General features: G+C 37.1%; 1 long non-coding RNA gene across 1 annotated transcript; it reads right to left on the bottom strand.

The window, feature by feature from the left end:
* Positions 1-2,833: 2,833 nt before the first annotated feature.
* LOC107976493 (uncharacterized) lies at positions 2,834-23,711 on the bottom strand. Its single transcript, XR_001720537.3, has 2 exons — positions 23,497-23,711; positions 2,834-3,499 (listed from the first exon to the last, which is right to left on the bottom strand). It is a non-coding gene; the product is annotated as an uncharacterized LOC107976493 (long non-coding RNA).
* Between the last annotated feature and the right edge of the window lie 463 nt (positions 23,712-24,174).

Below are 24,174 nucleotides of genomic sequence, written 5' to 3'. Positions count from 1 at the left end.
ATCCCTGAGAAAGAGAATGCATCCCTAATGGGAGGCCTCTGAAATGGCCGCTTTGGGGATGTCTGTCTTTTAAGGTTGTAGATAAGGGATGAAATAAGCCCTGGTCTCCTGAAGCACTCCCAGGCTTATTAGGATGAGGAAATTCCTGCCTAATAAATTTTGGTTAGACCAGTTGTCTGCTCTCAAATCCTGTCTCCTAAGATGTTATCAATGACAATGCATGCCCGAAACTTCATTAGCAATTTTAATTTCGCCCCAGTCCTCTGATTTTGCCCTGCCTCCATTTACCTTGTGATATTTTATTACCTTGTGAAGCATGTGATCTCTGTGACCCACACCCTATTCTTACACTCCCTCCCCTTTTGAAAATCACTAATAACAACTTGCTGGTTTTGTGGCTTGTGGGGCATCACGGAACCTGCTGACATGTGATGTCTCTCCTGGACACCCAGCTTTAAAATATCTCTCTTTTGTACTCTTTCGGTTTATTTCTCAGACCGGCCAACACTTAGGGAAAATAGCAAAGAACCTACGTGAAATATCAGCTGTGAATTTCCCCTGACAGTGGAGGTGTGTTGCTAGTCTTGCCAGCTGAAAACAAATTGCTTCTGTTGGTCCTTATTGACAGAGATGTACAAAAAAGCATTTGGCAGATCAATAGGTGCATAAAAAGTAACAGGGGGTGTGTTAATTTGCCCAAGCAATGAAACTATGTCTGGTAGAAGTTTCAGTTGGACCTACTGCTTGATTAAGCTTATAGCAATCCACTGTCACTCTTCAAGATTCATCTGTTTTCTGCACAGGCCAAATAGGCGAGTTGAATGGGAATGTGGTGGGAATCACAAACCTTGCATCTTTTAAGTCTTGATTGTGGCACTAATATCTAGACTCCCTCTAGTAACATGGTATTCCTTTTGTTTTACTGTACTTCCAGATAGAGGAAAGTATGGTGGCTCCCTCCTGGCCTTTGCTATTGATGTACTTTCAATGCTATTGATATACTTTCGATGTTTGTCCCATCCAAATCTTATGTTGAAATATGATCCCCAATGTTGGAGACAGGGCTGAGTGGGGGGTTTTTGGGTCAGGGGATGGATCCCTCATGAATGTCTTGGTCCCGTCCCCAAGGTAATGAGTGGGTTCTCACTTTATTAGTTCACATGAGAGTTGGTTGTATAAAAGAACATAGCAACTCTCTTACTCCCTCTCTCACCATGTGACACACCTGTTCCTCCTTCATCCTCCACCATAATTTTAAAATTATTGAGACTTCACCAGAAATAGATGCTGGTGCCATGCCTTTTCTAAAGTCTGCCAACAAAAACCTCTTTTCTTTATAAATTACACAGCCTCAGATACTTCTTTATAGAAGTGCAAAATGTATTACTACACTACCATAATAAATATCACTCCATGAGTTAGGGAACCAATGTGGGGGTTTTGCCAGATGTTAAATATGTGTATTCCAATTATGCATTCCCAAACTGAGGGGATAACCACAGGACAGGTTTGGAAACTGATGGCCAACTGTGAGATGGACCTAAGCTAAACCTTCATTGATCACCTGACCACCATAAGCCCCTACTTTGATGTGTGGACCACAGATATATTTTGGTTCTCCTGGAATTAATAAGATTTGAGAACCAATGTCCACTAGTCCTTGATTTCTAGTTATTTTCTTTTCCCCAATGCACTATTACTCTGGTAAAAGGCTGTAGGTCCATTTATAGAAGGTTGTGAGAAAGATTAACATTATACATTTTTTATGGTGTACTGGGGTCCTTCCTCAAGCTGTTCTGGGTCTGTAAACTGTCTCATGTCTGAAAATTAATTAAAAGTCTGTAGTTCTCTGTTTTTATGATTTAAGTAACACTTTTTGCTGACTTAACATGTTCATTTCTCTTTATACAGATCAACCAACAAGTTAGCAATTTTCCTGTCTATTTCACTTTAGGAACACCATGACCAACTAACCAATGCCATAAGGTCTGTGTGAATCAGACTATTCTGATTGCCCCTTTGACTTGCTGTTCATTACAGTAATCACATCCGTCTTACTTTTAGAGGTTGAATGCATCCACTTAGCCCCTGAAGCCCTGACGTTGAAATATTCCCACTGCATTTAGGTTTTCCCAGTTAGTAACTGAAGTCCCCACTAAAGGTATGGACTATGGAGAAGTGTGACTACAGAACTCTTCAAGAATTCTGGGGCTGTTCTCACACATTTAGCTCTTATAGTTGTGCTAAAAAGTGTGTCCTATGGGCCCTGACAGAGTGAAAAAATGACAAATCCACTTTAATATTCCCATCTCCCTAAAGCTCTGGATGGGTTTGCACCATTATCTTAAAAGACACAGTCTGGAACACCATCATCTTAAATGTTAAAAATTCAAAGGATCAATATCCTTAAAATCTAAAATCCCCAAAATCACAATCTTGGAAGAATAAAATCCCCCTAAAATAATTCCGCAAATAGTAATTTAAAAATGCTTTAAAATACATTTATTTACATTTTTAAAGCTAGTAAAGGGAGTAGTAAAGTAAGGGAGTTCACTTGATGAATATAAAAAACACAACTTCATTGGCCACTTTATACAATGAAATAGGCAATTACAACTTGTGTATTTTTGCAAGCATAAACACTCAGATATACCAATGAGAGTCATGCAAGCATAACAGTTATGAGTGGGTGAGCCATATTCATAAAGAAGTAGATCAAAATGTTTGTTAATTTTGTGTACCTAGATCTACTGTGACAGACAGCTTAAGACTTTTGATGAGACTGACCAAAGCCTACGTAGGTCACTACCACATATGAAGTTGCCCAACAAGCTGAGATCTTGAGAAATTTTATTTTTCACAGACGCAGATGTACAAAGCAGACATCTCTTCATTTGTTGATGAAGTTTCAACATTCATGTTGTTAATTTTTAAAAAGTCACACATTTGTAAATTTAGAGGAGACCGTATTTCTCATAAAGGGGTACAGCCTGCAAGGTTGCCGTCTTGCAGGCCAGGAAGCATGAATTTGGTCAGAGACCAGAGATAGGAACTTCGAAGAAGGAGAGATTGGAGCAGGAGCTTTATGCTAAACAGGTAGGTTAAACATACATATTCAGCAGGTTACAGTAGGAGCTGTGAATATTCGTGACAGTGGTCCTGACACATGCATATTGAGAAAACATGCATATAACATACAACCTATGTTCATTTTGGGGTGGACACTTAACATTGACATTTATTACAATTAGGCCTTATATGTCAAAAGGTCTTTTCAGAACGTGAAGGCACACAAGTGCCCAGTCTCTATAAATTGCCAAAACCAGTTCATGGTTGGTGGTCTTCTTGTCAGGAGGAAGTTACTGAAATCAGTCTCTTGTGCTGTTAAAGCTGTAGTCATGGTGAGTGGAACAGGAGCTCAGTTAGTTACTGTCTGTGAGCTGGATGAGTTGCAATTGTTTTAACGTTCCTTATCTCAAGGCCGGCACTTGTTTAGCTGCTGGAGAAAAAGAAAAACTTTGTGTCAGTGAGAATATAGTTGGTTTTTTAAGTGTAGAGGTGTGTAACTTGATCCTTGCCTGACATGGCCTTAGGTTCTATTTATAGTTTGGTATCTTATTGCCACAAAGAGTCTGTTCTGTAAGTCTTTTTTTTTTTTTTTAATTTTACTTTAAGTTCTGGGATACATGTGCAGAACATGAAGGTTTGTTACATAGGTATACATGTGTCATGGTGGTTTGCTGCACCTATCAACCTGTAATCTAGGTTTTAAGCCCCGTATGCATTAGGTATTTGTCCTAATGCTCTCCCTCCCCTAGCCCCCCACCCCCTGACAAGCCCCAGTGTGTGATGTTCCCCTTCCTGTGTCCATGTGTTCTCATTGTTCAACTCCCACTTATGAGTGAGAACGTGCAGTGTTTGGGTTTCTATTCCTGTGTTAGTTTGTCTTATGATCTCTGTTTTATTAATGCTGGACAGTTGTTGTGCCTATACCAAAGAAGGAAGGGGAGTATAATAAGGCTTGTCTGACCTCGAATCCCATCATGGCTAGGAACACAGTGTTAATGTTTTCCTTCTTCTTGACCAAGAAGGAGTCTCTTCAGTCAGTGGTGAACTTAGGATTTTAGTTTTAGTTTACAATAAGCACACACACAATGCTTGCAAAGTCAATGTAGTGATAATGCACTTTCATGGGATCAGATTTGCAAAAAGTGAATAAAGTAAGTTAGAACTCTAGAAGTCATTACACAATTCATACCTCCAGCATTAGAAACGATATGAAGAGGAAGTACATAGCATAACAAATTGGCACTCTGTGTGAAGGGACAGAAGTTATACATGATTGTAATTGGGCAGGGTGAATTTCTTGTATTTTTTGCCTACATTTTCACTTCTATTATCTTCAAAACATTAATTGCACTTGTATTTAGACAGTGGTTGTGATCTACAAATTTAAGTATATGCTGTCCATTTGAGAGTCTGGTCATTGTGACCATTGCAATTCAGTGATTTTCTGCTTTTGTAGTACTACTAATAATTAGCTTCCAAACCTTTATCTTTCACCATTAAGTAGCCTCATACCCTTAATTTATCACAGCCTTTTATAAGGAAACAATTTCATAAATCTCTTCCATTGTGTTGTAAGGAATACAGTAAGAGGAAATGATATTCAGCTTCCCCAATACCCAGTCTGTACTAGTCAGAGTTCTCAAGAGAGACAGAACCAACAAGATTAACTATATAGCTATATGAGAGGGGATTTATTAGGAAAATTGGCTTAAATGATTCTGATGACTGAGAAGTCCCATGACTGTCTGCAAGCTGGAGACCCTGGGATGCCTGTAGGATGGCTCAGTTCAAATACAAAGGCCTCAGAACCAGTGAAGCTGAAAATATAACTCTCAGTCCAAGGTCAAAAGCCCCAGGGTCCAAAGAGTCACTGATGTAAGCGTTAGAGTCCAAAGAATGGTGAGCCTACCGTTCTGATGTCCAGGGCAGAAGAAGAAAAATCTGTCCCAGCTCTCAGAATACAGCCAACTCACCTTCTCCATTTGTTCCCTTTGGCTTTTGGCTGATTGAATGATGTCCACCAACAATATTGAGGGCAGATCTTCCGCACTTTGTCCACTCATACACACAAATTAATCTCCTCTAGAAACACTTTCACAGACACACTCAATATAATGCTTAACCAGGTTTTTAGGTATTCCCTTACTCTAGTCAGGTTGACACCGAAAACTAAGGCATGAGTCTACTCCTTTTCAAGTTCACACCCATATACACGTCTTTAAATTAAGCTTAATTTCTAAAGACAACAAGGTGATAGTTCTCTCTGACATGATGCAGCTATCCTACATACAACCCCAAACACAATAATTTCTTCCCTAGAATTCGGCTTTCATGATTTCATATTTGGAAGTTTAGTCTTTTAGGGTTTTAGGCATTAGGGATTTTAGACTTTGGGGATTTTGAGCTTTCCTGATTTCAACATTCAGGATTATGTCATTTGGGATTTGGATTGGTATTACTTTGTGTCCCTTCCTCTATGTTAAGGCAAGGAAACATTTCCAACTTGCTTACTGTGGGTCACCTTTTGGTTCATATTTCAGCCAACCAACCTGTAAAAGCCCCTTCTAATACCTCAAACTGTAACATTAAATACAGAATATTGGCTTAGTTATCTCATATCAATAAATTTGCACTGATCCAACTTTTTATTCCTTCAAGAATTTTTCTACACCCATAATATCCATCCCCACACATGCTATCTGAATTTAGAAAACTCAAGTTTTCTTTTTAAATGTAGTGCATCTTTACATGGGTCCTACTGTGTGCCTCATTTTAAGGGTCTACTGGAACTTGAGCCTAGTTATAGGGCAAGAAGCAAAGAGGGTGGTTGGGTGGGTCCTAAGGGGAATCAGCATTGCTTCTTAGGGCAACTGCCACAGGTGAGATCATTATAGTTTCCGCAAGCAATGCAGATTTAATCCCCTCAGATAGGTGTGAAGAGTCTTTTTCCATTGGGGATGGAGAGACTTACTTTAATTGGGGTTAGGACACTACTTTCATTGGCAAAGAATTTTCATCAGAAATTTAGGGTTCAATGTCCCTACCTTCATCAGGACTCTACCATACATCCCCATTCCAACTTACAGGATTCTATTATTTCCCAATCAATGCGCTCACTTTAATAGTAGATATACTGTGAGGCTAGAAGTATAACATACATTATAACTCAGCCACTTGCAGGATGAAATTCTAGAACTGATTTTCAGTCATGTCAGCCTAGCATCTATAAGAGGTAAGACTTTTTCAGGGCAATATTGAAGCTTTCGGATCATTTACACCATGCTTGAGCTAGGAATTTGAATCTATGAGCTTATTCCTTTCTTTTTGTATTTTGTCCAACAATATTGGGAGCAACCGGCCAATCTCATTTACTAATCATTACTACAGTTTAAATATTTTTTTCCTTTTTAAAGTTCATGTTGAAACTTAATCTCCTCCAAAATTCAGGAGTTGTCAAAGTGAGAGTATTCAGAGGTGGGATATCTAAGAGATGGTAGGCCAGGAAGGCTGCTGTCTCGTTAATGGGATTAACAACTTTTCTTAAGGGGCTTCGTGTAGTGTTTGGGTAGACTGTTAGCTTGCCTTCTGTCTGCCTTTTGCCATATGTGTACACAGCAAGAAGGCCCTTACCACAGCAAATGCTGGGACCTTGATCTTGGACTTCCAAACCTCCAAAACTATGAAAATATATATATATATCTGTTCTCTATAAATTACTCAGTGTGTAGTATTGTGTTAAAGCAGCACAAAATGGACTAAGACATTTAGGTCAATAAAAATTTTCAAAAGTGTCACAAAAATGGCACAGTCACACAGATTCTTGCTTCTTATAAGTGGTTAAGAGTATATAATAGTGAGATATATATATATAATCTCTCTCTTTTTTTTTTTTTTTTTTTGAGACAGAGTTACACTCTTGTTGCCCAGGCTGGAATGCAATGGTACAATCTTGGCTTACTGCAACCTCTGCCTCCCGAATTCAAGTGATTCCCTTGCCTCAGCCTCCCACGTAGCTGGGATTACAGGCGCCTGCCACCATCCCTAGCCAATTTTTGTATTTTTAGTAGAGACGGGGTTTCACCATGTTAGCCAGGCTTGTCTCAAACTCCTGACCTCAGGTGTTCTGCCCACCTTGGCCTCCCAAAGTTCTGGCATTACAGACATGAGCCACCGCACCTGGCCGATATCTCTTAACAGATCACTCCACGGATATCAGTACTTTGTTTACTCTTGGAAATAAAGTCATTAGCATCTTTAAATCTAATCAGATTAGAGAGCCAATTTTAGAAACACCAAAACTGATTTAGAAAACCCATCCTGAAAATTTTGTTCCTCTAAAACCACTCAGTACCAAAATCTGTATTAGTCAGGATTCTCCTGAGAAACAAAACCTATAGAATGGATATACAAAATAAGAAATTGACTCACACAATTATAATCATCAACAAGTCTTAAGATCAGCACAACATGCTGAAGGCTCAAGAGGGTTAACAGTAGAGTCCCTGTCTGAAACCAAAGGCAGGAATAAAACTGCTGTGTTAGCCCCAAGGCAGTCCAGTTAGAAGAATGCCTCCTTTTGGTGGCATGACAGACATTTTATTCTATTCAGACTTCAACTAATCGGATAAGACCCAGCTTCATACTGAAGGGCAGTCTGCTTTACTTAGTCAAATTGATTTAAATGTTAAACTCATCGAAAACATCCTCACAGACACACCCAGAATAATACTTGAGCAAATATCGGGGCGACTAATGGTTCAGTTGAGTTGACACATACAATTTACCATCATACCTCTCTTCTCCACCTTGGCCTTGATCTACAAGACCCTCCTGACTATATTCCATCTGCTGTTCCATAGCCTGAACTATGAGAAGCCTCTCTTCATTAATCCACTTCTCTAAAGACACTTTGCTCAAAATTTTAGCATCTAAACAAATTAATCCATCCTCCCACAAGTTTATTCCGTGTTTTATAATTTCAGTGATGTTATCAATGGTGCTTTTTAAAAAAATTCCTGAAACTCAACTTATAATGTATAAAATGTTAATAATTAAGCACGTTTTATGAGCATTTTTTCTTTACCATCTGTGTGCCTTATTCTTTGTGTTTTAAAAACACTATCCAAATTCATATTATTCAGAAATTTAGTCTAAAGTTATCATATTTTTAAAAATTCTTACAGTTTTTAACGTCTCTTTGGTTCATAATTGAATTATATTGGAATCAAGGTCAAATGCACATGTATTTTCCTATAATTCAAATTAAATATTAAAAAGCATCTACCAATTTTTTGTATTTAGCACATTATCTAATGGTGTGCCCTCTACAAGGGTTTTAAATAATTTGTTGATAAAATGACAAAACAATTCATTTTCCTGCAAAAATAAAAAAGGTATGGTTAGGTTTCTATCTAAGAAGGTTCTACATTAGGTATCATTAATTGTGAAATGTTTAATAAAATGGACAAATGAAAGGGGAATTGGTTTAACATTTTTCCAAAACAGTTGTTCAAAATATTTGAATTTATTAAGCCCTAAATTTTTTGAGATATTAAATTCTCAAAATATACTAAATTGTTATTTGCTGTAGCCTCAGCAAACATCCCCGTGTTACTCTAAAAGAGTATTTTTACATTTTCCAGGCTTAATTAAAAATACATATGTTCTGGTTACTTAAAAAGCAAATATTTATGAAAACAGAGATTCACTTTTTATATTTAGTTTTTAAAAAAACACCTTTCTATTTTGGGGTTTAAATAATTTTACTAATAAGACTGTAAAGAAGAGAAATTTGCAATCTACTTGACATTTTTTGTTTAGTGCTTTCAGATTTCAAGACTAGTTTTTTCTTCTTCTATAAATAATTATACTTCAAAATTTGTCTTTAATATACATGTAAAAAAAAAGACGTGTATAAGGTGTAAGGAAGGGATCCAGTTTCAGCTTTCTACATATGGCTAGCCAGTTTTCCCAGCACCACTTATTAAATAGGGAATCCTTTCCCCATTGCTTGCTTTTCTCAGGTTTGTCAAAGATCAGATAGTTGTAGGTAAGTGGCGTTATTTCTGAGGGTTCTGTTCTGTTCCATTGATCTATATCTCTGTTTTGGTACCAGTACCATGCTGTTTTGGTTACTGTAGCCTTGTAGTATAGTTTGAAGTCAGGTAGTGTGATGCCTCCAGCTTTGTTCTTTTGGCTTAGGATTGACTTGGCGATGCGGGCTCTTCATTCTCAGTAAACTATCGCAAGAACAAAAAACCAAACACCGCATATTCTCACTCATAGGTGGGAATTGAACAGTGAGATCACATGGACACAGGAAGGGGAATATCACACTCTGGGGACTGTGGTGGGGAGGGGGGAGGGGGGAGGGATAGCATTGGGAGATATACCTAATGCTAGATGACGAGTTGGTGGGTGCATCGCACCGGCATGGCACATGTATACATATGTAACTAACCTGCACAATGTGCACATGTACCCTAAAACTTAAAGTATAATAATTAAAAAAAAAAAGACGTGTAAAAATACTGAGACTTCCAGGAAGAAAAATTCCATAAAAATCCTAAAGTTTATTAATTGCTATGACTTTGCAATTTATATTTCTTTTCTTTGCTTTTGTTTCTTTTTAATTTAATTTGCTGTCTAATTATACAAGTAATAAATCAACATATTTTCTTCAAAATGATGCAGATGAAACTAATGATGAAATTAATGATGAACTTAGAGGCTCATTTGACCTCTATTGAGAGAGAGATAATCCCTAGGGATTTTGGTGTATTCTTACAGAGTAATATTTTCATTTATTTAGAGGGACAGATAGAACCCCACAGCATTTGGTTGATATACATTTTCAATACTTTTATTTTCAATCTTGTTTAAGTTTTAGCTAAATATTTTAGGGATATATTTAGAATTTAACAGCTATTGTGGTTATATGTTTGGGTTTATTAAAACTTTATTTCTGGAATTTTATGTATTTAATCTACTGGTCTTCTTTTTCTAAATATCTTCACTTTTTTTGTCTTTTAATTGGTCTAATGTATGCTTTAATCATTTTAATCTTACTAATCTGAAAGTTATACATTATGCTTATATTTTTCCAGTGACTGTCTTTTAATTTTCACATTCATATTATAATTCAAATTTTTCTATTACTATCTAGACTTAGTAGTTTGTACCTCCCCTGCCCAAGTTGAACAGAATCCACAAATTTATTTCCATCTGCTCTAAACAATTTTTCACCCATTGTTATTATCTTTATTAGTTGTAGGTTGTTGTTCATTGTTAAATCAATAACTACTCAAGCTTGACAAAATTAGGCTTTTGCAAGACAAGCTCAAAGAAAGGAACTGCAGACAATCTCAAAGAAAGGAAAGGGGGCCTCAACTCTTACAAAGGCAGGAAGGCAAAAGAGTTAGTTGTGAGGAAGGATGAAGAAAAGTCTTACCTGGAAATATACATGGGCAATATGGTCTTTTGTGATTAACCATTTCCTGGAACACACAATTCTGTGTAATTTCTTAACCTTTGCTGTTTTTCAAGAGCACAGGGCTCAGGTAAAGGTCAACATTATCACATGGAGCTACAATTCCAAGGTTACATTTCTTTGCTTTCTTTCATTTTAATTTTGCTTCTAGCTTTGAAGAGAGTAGTTTTCATTTTTTTGTATTCACTATTTCTTCTATTTCCTGTACATGTAGTCACTTTTAAACTGTGAAATCTTATTATGGTTTCTACAACTCAGTAATACAAACAACTCAATTAAAAATGCAAGCCAGACTTAGCAAGGCACAGAATCTGCTATTGAATTTATCTTGGAATTTACCATCTCTGGTATAGTGAGAATAAAGTTAGTTGGCTAATTAAAAAAGCAATCTGAATAGATTTTTCTCTAAAGATATACAAGTAGCCAATACGTATGTTAAAAGGTGCTCAACATTATTAGTTATTAGAACAACTCAAATCAAAACCACGATGAAATACCACTTCACACCCACTAGAATCACTATGATCAAAAAAGTCAGATAATAATAAATGTTGCTGAGAATGTGGAGAAACAGGAACCCAGTTAAATGATTGGTAGGAATGCAGCCAATTTGGAAAACCATATGAGTTTTTCAAATGGTTAAACATAGTATTACCAAATAATGCAGGAGTTTCACTTTTAGAGAATGAAAAGTGTCCAAGCAGAATGAAAACATGTCCCTACAAAAAAACTTGTATACAAATGTTCATAGAAGCATTATTCATAATAGGCAAAAAGTAGAAACAACCCACATATACATCAGCAGATGAATGGATGCATCAAATTGGTAGAACCATAAAGTAAAATATTATTCAACCATAAAAATAACTGAAGTACTGATACATGCTGTAACACGGATGAACTTGAAACATCATTCTATGTGCATCCTTCTATATGCAGTCAGAAAGGACACGTTGCATAATTCTATTCATCTGAAATGTCTAGAATAGGCAAATCAATAGAAAGAGAAAGTAGATTTGTGGTTGTCCAGAGCTAAAGAGGTTGGGAACACACAGGGAGTGATTGCTAATAAGTAGGGTTACTTTTGGGGTGATGAAAATTTTCTTAAATGGATTACAGTGATGGTTGCACAACTCTGTGAATATATTTTTTTAAAAACTGAATTTTACAAGTAAATGGTTAAATTGTATAGTATATAAATTATATCTCAATAAACCCATAATGAAAATTAAATTACATAAACATATCATCAAATAACATAAAAACAAAACACCTCGTTATAGGCCGGGCACAGTGGCTCACACCTGTAATCCCAGTACTTTGGGAAGCCAAGGGGGGTAAATCATGAGGTCAGGAGATCGAAACCATCCTGGCTAATGTGGTGAAACCCCGTCTCTAATAAAAATAAAAAAAAATTAGCCGGGCGAGGTGGCGGGCGCCTGTAGTCCCAGCTACTTGGGAGGCTGAGGCAGGAGAATGGCGTGAAGCCGGGAGGTGGAGCTTGCAGTGATGCGAGATCGCACCACTGCACTCCAGCCTGGGCAACAGAGTGAGACTCCGTCTCAAAAAAAAAAAAAAAAACACACCTCGTTATAGTATTTTTCTTTATTAGTTATAAAAAGTTTTAAGTTTTTGAACATGCTTCTTAGTCTTTTTATTGTCCTTTAATTTTAATAAATTCTATATTAAAAAATACTATGTTCTCCATTCTCTTGGTTCTTCACTCTGAAAATCCGATTGTGAATTTTGGACTTTTACGTTTATTGTCAATATTTATTAACATTTCTTTAACATATCCATTTATCTCTTTAAAATTATGGAATATTTCTTTAGTTAGATATCAAAATGTGTTAATTTATTCTTCAGCTGTTTGCATTCAAATACAGAGGCTTTGGTTTTATCAATATATATAAATTCTAAGATTTAGAAGGAATCGGCTAGGAGGTTTCCCTGAGCCCCTAGTCCCTCCCTTTCTCCCCTCACTCCAGCAGGACATGCTCTGCTCAGCTTCTCTCTTTCCTAGTACTCTGCCTCTGTGGGTTTCTTGGGCTGAAGATAGCTTCTTCAGTACAATGCTTCCTACTTTCACTTTGAAGGTGGTGCTCATAGTTTCTTTTCTCATAAAATTTGTGCTGTTACTTTTATGCACAACACAACCAGATTTTCTCATATATAATTTTTTTATTATAAGTCCTGGGGTACATGTGCAGAACGTGCAGGTTTGTTACATAGGTATACACATGCCATGGTGGTTTGCTGCACTTATCAACCCATCATCTACATTAGGTATTTCTCCTAATGCTATCCCTCTGCTAGCCCTCCACCCAACAACAGGCCCTCCCTGTGTCCATGTGTTCTCATTATCCAACTCCCACTTCTGAGTGAGAACATACAGTGTGTGGTTTTCTGTTCTTGTGATAGTTTGCTGAGAATGATGGCTTCCAGCTTCATCCATGTCCCTGCGAAGGACATTAACTCATCCTTTTTTAAGGCTGCATAGTATTCCATGGTGTATATGTGCCTCATTTTCTTTATCCAGTCTATCTTTGATGGGCATTTGGGTTGGTTCCAAGTCTTTGCTATTGTGAACAGTGCCAGAGTAAGCATATGTGTGCATGTGTCTTTAGAGTAGAATGATTGATAATCCATTGGGTATATACCCAGTAATGGGATTGCTTGGTCAAATGGTATTTCTAGTTCTAGATCCTTGAGGAATTGCCACACTGTCTTTCACAGTGGCTGAACTAATTTACACTCCCACCAACAGTGTAAAAGTGTTCCCAATTTCTCCACATCCTCTCCAGCATCTGTTGTTTCCTGACTTTTTAATGATCGCCATTCTAACTGGTGCAAGATGGCGTCTCATTATGGTTTTGATTTGCATTTCTCTGATGACCAGTGATGATGAGCTGTTTTTCATATGTTTGTTGGCTGCATAAATGTCTTCTTTTAAAAAGAGTTTGTTCATATCCTTTGCCCACTTTTTGATGGGACAATTTGATTTTTTCTCATAAATTTGTTTAAGTTATTTGTAGATTCTGGATATTAGCCCTTTGTCAGATGGATAGATTGCAAAAAATTTCTCCCATTCTGTAAGTTGCCTGTTCACTCTGATGATAGTTTCTTTTGCTGTGCAGAAGCTCTTTAGTTTAATTAGATCCCATTTGTCAATTTTGGCTTTTGTTGCCATTGCTTTTGGTGTTTTAGTTATGAAGTCTTTGCCCATGCCTATGCCTTGAATGGTATTGTCTAGGTTTTCTTCTAGGGTTTTTATGATTTTAGATTTTACATTTAAGTCTTTAATCCATCTTGAGTTAATTTTTGTATAAGGTGTAAGAAAGGAATCCAGTTTCAGCTCTCTGAATGTAGCTAGCCAGTTTTCCCAACACCATTTATTAAATAGGAAATCCTTTCTCCAGTGCTTGTTTTTGTCAGGTTTGTTAAAGACCAGATGGTTGTAGATGTGTGGCATCATTTCTGAGGCCTCTGTTCTGTTCCATTGGTCTATATGTCTGTTTTGGTACCAGTACCATGGTGTTTTTGTTACTGTAGCCTTGTAGTATAGTTTGAAGTTAGGTAGCACGATGTCTCCAGCTTTGTTCTTTTTGCTTAGGATTGTCTTGGCAATGCAGGCTCTTTTTTGTCTCCATATGAAATTTGAGTGTTTTTTTTTTCCAATTCTGTGAAGAAAGTCAAAGGTATCTTGATGGGGATAGCATTGAATCTATAACTTGCTTTGGGCAGTATGGTCATTTTCACAATATTGATTCTTCCTATCCATGAGCATGGAATGTTTCCTGTTTGTGTTTTAACACCGAGAAAATTGCTGCTTTTCAGGAGAAAATAATGACATAAACATTTTAATTGTAGGGGTTTAGAAATGTTTCTATATATATGAGATTTTTCTTACTATAAACAATGTTTTTCACAAAATTCTGTATATCTCCACAATTATAAAACTTGTGAGAAATTTTAATCTATCTAAACTCTCTTCTAAATTAAAAGTTTCAGATGGTCTGAACACATTTGTTGAACATATAACGTTTTCCTATTAGTTTTCATAAACAACAATTGACATTAGGTAAGATGAAAATTTGCAAGGCAAATGTCAATAATAATTTTTTTATAATTGATAGATGGAATTGAACCATGAGCATCGTGATGTAGTATTCACAGTCACAGTGTATTCCATCTATCTAGACCTTTTTTCAAGGTGAAGAATCATTTGCCAACTCTAAGAACCATCAGTATCAAATACTAAAATACGTTAAACCTAGTACCAAACCTTTAAAAGATAATATCGCAAAGTTTACAGCAGGATTTTAAGATAATAAAGCATAGTCAATGAAATCTTTCTTATAACAATGTATACAATGTTATATTTTTATTTTTTATAGTATATAGTATTTTGGTAGTATACATGCATATATAATTTATGAATAAATATGCAGATTACAGGGCACTTAATTTTTTGGAATTCAAGAAGCATATGGTCAGAACAGTTTTAAGACTAACTTAATCTACCTTCTGAATGTTAAATATTAAGAAGCTAAGGCTTTTCAAATGTTATGCAGTTTTTCTCCCAGTGATGGGATTTCCTGAAGCCTCCTCTAAACTTTCTTTCAGTATTCCATTCTGATAAATCCAAATGTGTTTACAAAAAAATAAAACAATAAAAAATAAAAAATCATTTATAGGTATTCTTAGAATCCACTCAAAGGAAGCTGCACATTAAAATTTGCTAGTTCTTAGAGTGGTGGTTGTCAAACATTTGGGGGAACAGGGGAAGGAGAGTTATTGTTTAGTGGATACAGAAATTAGTTTTGCAAGATGAAAACAGTTATGAAAATGGATAGCTGTGCTATTTGCACAACAAAGTGAATATGTTTAATACCAGTGTAAAAATGTTGTAACACAGTTCAAAGTAGTTAAGATGATAAATTTCATGTTATGGTATTTTGCCAAATTTAAAAAGATAAAACCAATTTAAAAATTTTTACTTCTATGTGGTAGGGTAATTTTTCAGCTCTTTTTCCCAGTTTGCTTGTAATGGATATGTTTTTCTTTCATAATCAGAAAACCATAAATTTAAATGATAGTTTTATCATCATAGTTTTATAATATAGCTTTTAATGTATATTCAGAGGAGTTTATTCAGTGTAATGCAAGTGATTACTGCAATAAAATATCAGGAAGCAGTTAGGTAATTTTCCATTTAGGAAATGTTATGAATTTTATAATGAATTGTTACAGAAGAGGGGATGTGTTTTAACAGACTGTTGGATCCAGGCCTCGCTCATCCTTGGAGTGAAGGGGGCTGGGGGTGGTGGGAAGATTGTCAGACTGATGTGAGAGACTCAGTCACAGATGAGATAGTGTGGTTGTCAGGAGACCTTAGGTGAATGCAAGCATAGAGGGCAACTCAATGTTATTTCAAATATTTGAAGATAAATCCATGCCCCCACTTACTTTTTTCTCTATCAAATTGTTTCTCCAGATTAAATATTCTCAGTTCCTTAAGTTTTCTGCATTAGGCATGCTCTACAGGACTTTCATCATCTTTCATTTTCATTCTTCTCTGATTGTACTTGAATTTGTTTACATCCTTCTTAACATAGAGCCAAAGAGAGTAAAGCAGGCCAATTTTACATGCAGTTGATCTTAATTATTTGCAGACTTTGTATTTGTGAATTCACCTACAGGCCAAAGTTTATTTATAACCCTGAAATCAGTACTCACTGTCACTTTCCTGATCATCGGTGGGCACGCAGAGAGGGGAAAAGAATTTGAGTTGCTTGAGGCACACATTCCCAGCTGAAGCCAAACAAGGCAACTGCTTTGCCTTCTTGTTTCAGGTCTCATGCTCTAAATAAGTGTCCTTTTCAAGGTTGATTTAGTACCACATTGTTCTCATTTTTGTATTTTTAGTTGGCGATGTCACTGTTTAAAATGGCCCTCAAGTATAGTGCTGAAATGCTTTCTAGTGTTCCTAAGCACAAGAGTGCTGTGAAGTGACTTTTGGAGAAATTACGCCTGTTAAATAAGCTTCCTTCAGGCATGAGTGATAGTGGTGTGGTCTGTGAGTTCCATGTTGATGAATCAACAATATATATTAAATAAGATTTCTTTAAACAGAAACACACATAAAACATAGTTATGTGTCGCTTAATTGACAAAAATGTGACCAAAAGCTTGCAGGGACCTAACCCATTATTTCTCCTAGGAGCAATGGTTCAGAATGACCTAATTCAGTGTTCAAGGTGAGTTAATAAATCTTCACCTAGATTATGAATAAAAATATTAGTTAGGTTATGGCCAAGGATGGTGCCTGTGTTCTATTACTAGGAAGCTCTCTCCATACAGCTATAGAGCTACTGGTCAGTAATTGTTTTGGCATTGAACCCATCTCAATTCTGCCTATTGAGATAATTATTAACATATTTTTATTGAAATGTCCCTGAATCAACTGATTCTGAGATGGAACAGGGACCCCTCTTAGGGGTCGACTGGGCACCGCATCCCTACCCCAAGCATGAAGATAAAAGGAAATTTTGATTTCTTCAAGGGGTATTCTAGGAACTTCGCTAGCTTTGAGAAGCAAATGAGAAACTTGATAAGTAAGAAGTAATAATAGCTTAAAACAAAAGCCAAGGAAGTGAGAATGAGGAGATGCTTGGTTCCCCTATAGAAACTAAAGATAACATCTTATGTCACTGAGTTGTTTTTCAGAAATCCAAACCCCTACCAAATGGAAAATGCTGTCTGCTGTCATGTAGACTCCAAATGAGGGGGAACTGAGGACTGAATTCTGATTGTCATTCTTTGTTCTAAATTTCTTCCTCAGGGACCTGGAGGTGGTCACACCCACAAGCCAGAGCTCAATATTCCTTTCTGCTGACCCCAGATTTTTAGACAAATCTTTGGCTCCTTAACCAATCACAAATCAGAAAATCTTTGACTTCACCTATGACCTGTAGCCCTTGCTTCTTGATGTCCTGCCTTTTTAGGTAAAACCCATGTGTAGCCTGGGTATATTGATTTATGATTTTGCATGTCACCCCTGCCTTTAAAAACTCTACCTGTAAGCCATTTGGGAGTTTGGGTCTTACGCACGAACTGCCCAATTCTCTTTGCTTGGTGCCCTGCAATAAATGCCCCACTTTCTTTAGCTGCAACCCTAATATCAGTATTTGGTTTTACTGTGCCAAGTGGGCAGACCTACTTGTTGTTACCATTAATTCCAACTTGCCATATTCATATTTCACAGAACATTCACTTTAGAAGTGTAACCAGGGTAAATGACAGACTCAAAATGCCTTACAGAATTGCCCACTTTCTTCTTTAAAATGTAGATAGAACTTTTCTAGATACATTGTCTCCTTAAGAAATCAAGTATTAAATCTAAAAATGTAAATCAAAAGAGAATACATATGATATAATATATGTGTGTGTGTATATATATATGTATATATATGAATAATATATGACCAGACTTTAACTGAGATTCAGCTTTGGGTTTTGGATCTTGAGGAGGTCACTAGGCCTCTTGAACTTTAAGCAAACATTAGCATACTTTTCAATAAACTTCAGCTAGCAAATCCGAATATGCTTCTGTCCCATCAAATGATCTGACTCCAAGAATCAGCCAAATTTCAGAGTAAAACACTCTTAATTCCCTCACACTCAAAACCTGCCTCTATTCCCTCAGATACAGCCTCCAGACCTGGTGTTTCTCATTAATGCGATGGCTATAGAATAACGTCCTTTCCTCCTGAAGGCCGAATTTTTCTCTTTGATATATATGATTATGTCACATTATCAAATGTGTTTATATATATATATATACAAACATTTGCCTGAAAAAAATGATAGATAATGGCACTAGTTTCAGTCTGATTCCACCATTGTTTTTAACAGGGTAACAGATTCTGCTATAGAAAGCCTTTATTATTTTTTCTACATAGCTGTCTTTGTACTGAATTCAGTCAATATTTTCTTGTGAGAGTTAAAAACAGTAAAATATTGGTCATCTTTCTTGATTCTTTGATAGTGTCCTTTTCTTTATAACTTTCATATTGTAGCTATAAAATAGTGTCGGTGTGCTTTGCCTTATAAAATATGATATAAATCAAACTAAATTTGGTTAAATGTGAGTGTCAGATACTTCAGTTAGAAAATAAAGGCTCATTAGTATTCCTCTCTAATGGAGGACGGTTAGAAATCTCTTTGACTTTCATTTTTAATGCAGATAAAATTCGACAGTCAATCAAGAGAATTTTTTTTCATAAATCAAATTTGAGTATACGGTGGACATAATAAAAAGAAAAATAAACAAAGAAATCCAAACACTCACCACAGCTAATAGTTTGTCAGGTGGTTACATTAAATAACGAACACTAATTAAAGAAAAGGAAAATTAATGTGAAATCATGTTAGAACTGATAGATGTAAAACTTTCCTCTCTGACATATATTGAAAGGATTCAGAGGTAAGTGTCACGTTCTAAATTAACATGTACATAAAAGTCAACACATCTGTGCAGCTGCTGGAAGACTCACACCCCCAGCCCATCCATCCCCACACAGGAACCTGTCACCTCCCAGCACCTCAGTCCTATACCTGGATAGAACTTTCCATCTGAAGGGTGCCATCACAGACTATGTTTTAATACTTGGTGCCCTATAATACTTTTCAATATAAATGTGTCCATCCTAAGCAGATTCTAGAACTCTCCTAGTTTTCTAGTTCTGAAGGTTCTCCTTGCAGACATCATTTCACTAAGAATATCCTGATATCAGAAATGATGTGGTTATAGCTGCAGAAGGACTAGGATGGGGTGTGTGTAATTTGTATGTGTGGTGGTTGTGTGTATATGTGTGTATATGTGGTGTGTGTGAGGTGTATGTGTGTGGAGTGTGTGTGTGTGTAGTATGTATTGTGTGTGTATGTGTGGAGTGTGTGCGTGAGATATGCATGGTGTGTGTATGTTTGTGTGTGGTATGTGTGTCTGTGTGTGGTGTGGGGGGTTTGTGTGCCTATGTGGGGTGTGTGTGGTGTAGTGTGGTTTATGTATGGTATGGTGTGTGTGCATTTTGTGTCTGTGTGGTGTGAAGGGTATGTGTGTTGTTTGTGTGTATCTGTGGGGTGTGTGTGGTGTGTGTGGTATATGTATGATGTGTTGTGTATGTTTGTGTATGGGATGTGTGTGGGATGTGTGTAGTGTGTGTTTGTTGTGTGTGTGTATGTTTGTGTGGTGTGTGTGTATGTGGTGTATGTATACATACATACACCACCATATGTGGTGTATGTATGTATGTGTGTCTGTATGTGGTGTGAGGGGAATGTGTGTGGTTTGTATGTATATGTAGTGTGTGTTGTGTGTGTTATATGCATGATGTGTGTATGTTTGTGTGTTTGGTGTGTGTTTGTGTCTGGGTGTGGTGTGGGGGTATGTGTGTGTTTTTTTGTATGTGGGGGGTGTGATTTGTGTGTGTTGTGTGTGTGTGTATGTGGTGAATGTATGTATGTGTGTGTCTATGTATGGTGTGGGGGGAACGTGTGTAGTTTGTGTCTATATGTAGTGTGTGTGGTATATGAATGGTGTGTGTATCTTTGTGTGTGTGGTGTGTGTTTGTGTCTGTGTGTGATTTGCGTGTCTGTGGGGTGTGTGTGGTATTTTGGGTAAATGTATGTTGTGCTGTGTATGTTTGTGTGTGTGGTGTGTGTGCTTAGCATAAGTGTAATGGGGGATGTGTCTGTATGGTGTGTGTGTGTGCCATTATTCGCTTTTCCTAAAGCTATACTTCAGTGAATAAATGATAAATGAATAGAGGGGAGGATAGTAGGATGAGCTTTTGATATAGAGTTAGTACTTCCACCTCAACATAAATAATTTACTAAATTATTATTCTTGATATTTTTGAGTTGATTGTAGGAGTGCAAAAGAGATGAGAGAACTTTTTATTTCTTGACTTTACTGTTCCATTTTCCAATAAGAAAGGGTCAGAGAAATGAGACCCGTTCTTAAAAAGTACCTCACATAAAACACTTGATTAAAAGAATAAATTAAAATCCTTCAGATAACCTAGAAATAAATCTTCTTCTCTAAGGTTTATAAGATTAATTTAGGCCTAGAATTGATGTCTTTGCAGGTCACCAAATCCTTTCCCCAAATCCAAAACACTGTGACTGAGAGCAAACGAAGGACTCAAAATCGTGATTTTTTAAAAAACTACATATCCAGTTACAAAAAAATACACGGATGAAAAAATCTCTATACTCTTGTCTGAGTGAATCATCAGTTGCAATATAGTATTGGCTTTTTCTTCGTTGAGAAATACAAATGGTTTTATATACTGAAAGATGCAGCTCTCAATATTAGTGATCTTAGAAGTACCACTGAACTGAGATGTATGCATACAACTTAAATTCTGTTCCCCCAAAAAGGAAATCCCTTTATAGACATGAAATGTAGACATAGAACAATAACAACTTAGGTTGTTCTTGCATTGCTAAAGGTATTGCATTGTATTACCTGGGTAATTTATGAGAAAAGGGTTCAATTGCCTCACAGTTCTATAGGCTGTACAGAAAGCATAACTCTGTCATCTGCTTCTGGGGAGGCCTCAGGAAGCTTCCAGTCATGGTTGAAGGCAAAGGAGAAGCAGGCACCTTACATGGCAAGAAAGGGAGCAAGAGAGAGAGAGTGTGGGTGGTGTCACCCACTGTTAAATGACCAAATCTCATGAGAACTCCTAGTTGGGAAGGCCACACCTAGGGATTCCAATTTGACATGGGATTTGGGCGGGGACAAATATCCAAACCCTGACCCCTCTCAAATTTCATGTCCTTCTCACATTGAAAACTACAACCATGCCTTCCCAATAGTTCTCCAAAGTCTTAACTCATTCCAGCATTAACTCAGAAATCCAAAGTCTCATCAGAGACAAGGCAAATGCCTTCCACCTCTGAGCCTGTAAAATAAAAAACAAGTTAGTTACTTCCAAGACACAGTGGGGGCAGACCCCTCATGGCTTTATGCTGTCTTCGTGAGAGTGAGTTCTTAGGATATCTAGTCATTTAAACGTGCGTGACACCCTGACCCACTTCTCTTGCTCCTGCTTTTGCCACGTGATGTGCCTGCTCCCGCTTTGGCTTCCACCAGATGCCCTAAATTATCAGTCCGAAGCTCAAACTTGCACCAATCCCTAGGACATGAACAGAATGCAACAAAGTTCTTTGCTAAGGCATAACTCCATGACCTTTGCACCAGTTCCCAATAAGTTCCCATTTCTATGTGAGGCCTCTTCAGCCTGGAGTTCACTGTTCATATCACTATCAGAATTTTGGTCACAATCATTTAACCAGTCTCTAAGAAGTTTGAAACTTTTCCTCATCTTCCTGACTTCTTCTGCACCCTCTAAACTCTTCCAACCTCTGCCCATTATTCATTTCCAAAGTTGCTTCCCCCTCTTCATGTATCTTTATAGCAAAGCTCTACTCCTATCTACCTGTTTTCTGTATTAGTCAGGGCTCTTCAAAGTAACAGAACCAATAGAATATACGTATATATAAAAGGGAGTTTATCGGGCAAAGAGAATTGGCTCACACAATTACAAGGCAACATCCCACCATAGGCTGCCTGCAAATTGGAGAAAGAAAGAAGTCAGTAGTGGCTCAGTCTAAATCTGAAAGCCTCAAAACCAGGGAAGCCATCAGTGCAGCCTTTGGTCTTTGTCAGAAGGCCTGAGAGCCCCCAGGAAGCTGCTAGTGCAAATCCCAGAGTCCAAAGGCCTTGATATCCAAGGGCAGGAGGAGCAGAAGCAAGTGTCCTGCGCAGGAAGAAGAAAGAGAGCCAGAAGCCTCAGCAGGCAAATGCATCCCACCTTCCTCGGCCTGCCTTGTTCTAACTGCATTGGCAGCAGATTGGGTGGTGCCCACCCAAATTGGGAGGCGTCTTCTCTCCCAGTCCAGAGACACAAATGTCAGTCTCCTCTGGCAACACCCTCACAGACACACCCAGAAACAACACTGCCCCAACTATCTAGGCAGCTCTCAACTCAGTCAAGTTGACACCTAATGCATTAACCATTACAAACTCTCTTCGACACTTTGACAAAGAAACAAAATAAACTACTCTGAGAGTTTAAGGGTGAATATAAATATCTTCTTTGTTTAAAAGGGCAAAAAGATGATTTTCTCCTTTCGCCTTTACTCAAGTGTTTTAATGAAACTGAGCCCTTTTGTAACCTTTGCAATAGAGATAGATCTCTCCTGGGATTAAGCCCAGTCTCCACCTTTTATAATGTAGTGATATCTCCAAGATCACAGGCCAAACTGCCTCTACATCTGTAAAAATGGAGTTCTGGATCTAGCGGGGCAGGGGTGGCGGGCAGGGGGGAGCGGTATCTGAAGACATCTATAGGATACATACATGAAGAGACAAGAGAAGGCATTGTTTTTCTTCTGATTTGCTGTATCAACTGTGTGAGGTTTTGCTCTAAATTTCTATTTCCTTTCCTGCTACCTCATAGGCATGTGAATCTTTTAACGATTACTCAATAATAAATTGTGCTTGTATTCACTTTCTCTTCTATATTGGTACTGAGAAATCTTTTGGTTGGCAACTTTATTTTTCCAATAGGGTTAAATATAATATTTCAATACATTAAATAATTTAACTTAATATATGCCAGATTATCAGTCAGCCCACACAGATCCTTTTTGAAAGTAAGCAATTTCTCAATTAAAATGTTAATTTGCTTGAAAAACAGAATGAATTTAACATGTATAAAGTTCTTCTAGAAGTTTCAAAGTTATTTTTAATAATTTAGAATTATTGAATAATCAGTTCAATGTAGTACTGATAATAGTACCATCAGTAATAATAATGATACAATAATTATGTAATTATAAAGAAATATAATTTAATTTCACACCTTCATATTAAAGATTAAGCACCCAAGTCTCCAGGGAGATTAAACCACTCAGTTGAGGTCACCTGACAGAGACTCCGAGCCAGGACCGGGCTCCTTTTTGTGATTCCAGTTCACATCTTGTACTGCCACCTCTTTTTCTGCACAACCCTGAAAATTGTATCAACACTTTAGGAGTCAACATAAAGTTGCCCGCCAAGCTACATTTCCAAAATGACATCTTCAGACTTCCAGAACTTCCTTAATGAACTCACAAAGAATATTTAGATGCCAGTAAGGTGGGAAGCAGAAGCCTTAGGAATGTGGGGACGGCATCTGGGAGTAAGTTGCTGTCACAAGTTTCCCACTTAAATGATGAGTTTTGACGGCTTTACCTAAATTTGATAAGGTTGCTGTATTGCTACTGGGGTTTTAAAAATCAGGATTCTATAAAATCTCATTTGAAAGTGTTTGCTCTTACAATCTGTTTCCTGTTAGACAGATAAGGCCGCAGCAGAATAAATAATGCCCCATTCTGCCTTTCAATGACAGTATATTTGATAGACTGGTGTGTTTCTCCGTATTACAGGACCTTTTTTAAACATTCAAAGCACCCTTACTACAGTTTTCACATCTATGGAATTCAGCCAAAGTTTTATTAGTAAAATTGATAAATCTCCTTTGGGGCTGAGGCATGAACTG

The sequence above is a fragment of the Pan troglodytes genome, chromosome 7 (genome assembly GCF_028858775.2).
Source record: "Pan troglodytes isolate AG18354 chromosome 7, NHGRI_mPanTro3-v2.0_pri, whole genome shotgun sequence".
NCBI lineage: Eukaryota > Metazoa > Chordata > Mammalia > Primates > Hominidae > Pan > Pan troglodytes.
Note: the sequence above shows the minus strand (reverse complement) of the source record. Positions and strands in the feature narration are given on the sequence as shown.